Genomic DNA, 2,500 nt, shown 5'->3' on the forward strand with positions numbered 1-2,500 from the left:
AGCGCTGGTGGCTGATTCATGTGAGAAACTGCAGAAGCTGGTGACTGAGTTTGGTAAAGTGTGTGGAAGAAGAAAGTTAAGAGTAAATGTGAATAAGAGCAAGGTTATTAGGTACAGTAGGGTTGAGGGTCAAGTCAATTGGGAGGTGAGTTTGAATGGAGAAAAACTGGAGGAAGTGAAGTGTTTTAGATATCTGGGAGTGGATCTGTCAGCGGATGGAACCATGGAAGCGGAAGTGGATCATAGGGTGGGGGAGGGGGCGAAAATTTTGGGAGCCTTGAAAAATGTGTGGAAGTCGAGAACATTATCTCGGAAAGCAAAAATGGGTATGTTTGAAGGAATAGTGGTTCCAACAATGTTGTATGGTTGCGAGGCGTGGGCTATGGATAGAGTTGTGCGCAGGAGGATGGATGTGCTGGAAATGAGATGTTTGAGGACAATGTGTGGTGTGAGGTGGTTTGATCGAGTAAGTAACGTAAGGGTAAGAGAGATGTGTGGAAATAAAAAGAGCGTGGTTGAGAGAGCAGAAGAGGGTGTTTTTGAAATGGTTTGGGCACATGGAGAGAATGAGTGAGGAAAGATTGACCAAGAGGATATATGTGTCGGAGGTGGAGGGAACGAGGAGAAGAGGGAGACCAAATTGGAGGTGGAAAGATGGAGTGAAAAAGATTTTGTGTGATCGGGGCCTGAACATGCAGGAGGGTGTAAGGAGGGCAAGGAATAGAGTGAATTGGAGCGATGTGGTATACAGGGGTTGACGTGCTGTCAGTGGAGTGAATCAAGGCATGTGAGGCGTCTGGGGTGGACCATGGAAAGCTGTGTAGGTATGTATATTTGCGTGTGTGGACATGTGTATGTACATGTGTATGGGGGGGGGGGGGGGGGGTTGGGCCATTTCTTTCGTCTGTTTCCTTGCGCTACCTCGCAAACGCGGGAGACAGCGACAAAGTATAAAAAAAAAAAAAAAAAAAAAAAATATATATATATATATATATATATATATATATATATATATATATATATATATATATATATATATATATAATAGGTATTGCTGTGGCTCACTTTATTTTGTTGGATCTTATAAGATTCATATATTCAATATTTCTTTCATCTTACAATATTCATATATTCAGTCTGGTTATTTATTTTATTATTTTGCACTTATTTTCCTCATTTTAATTCACCATCTCCACCTGTTTCCTGGCTAGTGAAATTTTCCGATATAATTTTACGTTGCATCTGTCTGCGTTTTCTGATTCGCTTCTTTAATTTTTTTTTGGTTCAATTTTTACTTTGTTTACATACATAATTGCTTCGCTTCCGGAAGCCTTGACCCCCTTTTCATTTCGCCCAGTTTCTGTCATTTCCTTCACTCTTTTTTTTCCTTTCTTCATATTTCTTGTATCTTTTTCTCTCATTCCCTGCCAAGCCCTTTTTCCATCAATTCTTTCTCCTTTATCTTTCTTCACAGTCTATCTTTCTCTCTGTCTGTCTGTCTGTCTGTCTCTCATCCTATCCTAGCCTGAGGGAAAACGAGAGAGAGAGAGAGAGAGAGAGAGAGAGAGAGAGAGAGAGAGAGAGAGAGAGAGAGAGAGAGAGAGAGATCGCCGAAGCTCCAACGAAATAAATGTCACTGGGCAAAATGCAATTTTCAAAACTCACATTTTCGTTATACATTTTTATCCCTGGGATTTTACACTACACTGACCCAGAGAGGAACATTTATAGCGACCGCTCATCTGGAAGTAAAAAGAGAGGAAAAAAAAAGGAAGAAAAAAAAATATCCTCGATTTATTTCATACCTGGCGAATATATATATAATCACCTGAGTGATTATATTTGGGATTCATTTGTTCACAGAGATTGTGATCAGGGCTTTGCACATGCAGGAGGTTTGAATAACACACACACACACACACACACACACACACACACACACACACACACACACACACACACACACACACACACACAAGGATACGTGAGAGCACTGACTGCGTTGGTGGCCTGTTTTGTCTGTCAGGGTCATGGGTGTTCAAATACCTTGTCAACTTTAGTTGTAGAGGAAGCAGGATTGCAAGGTATAGGAGTAAGTCCGTTTTCTAAATCGTGGTTCATGTCTGGTGTCTTGTGTTCACACACTCACTCACACATACTGGTTCATATCTGGTGTCTTGTGTTCACACACTCACTCACACATACTCACTCCTTCCTTCGCGCTTTATTCCTTTGGACTTTTTTTTCCGGACAGATGATTGCTTCAGGTAGATTGCTTCAGGTATGGGATAGGCTACATCTATCCCTAGTTCAGTGGCATATCAACAGAAGGACCATTTCCCTTCAAAGTTTACATCAGATATCTGTCTGTCTCTGTTTTTGTATGTGTGTCTGTCTGTTTAACTTGGACACATAGGCGATAGGTATCTTTTCAAAAGCGGGCGACGAGGTTCGTCACAGGAGTGAGGGTGATTAAAAAAGATGCGAGTGACAAGGGCAC

The sequence above is a fragment of the Panulirus ornatus genome, chromosome 58 (assembly GCF_036320965.1).
Source record: "Panulirus ornatus isolate Po-2019 chromosome 58, ASM3632096v1, whole genome shotgun sequence".
Classification (NCBI taxonomy): domain Eukaryota; kingdom Metazoa; phylum Arthropoda; class Malacostraca; order Decapoda; family Palinuridae; genus Panulirus; species Panulirus ornatus.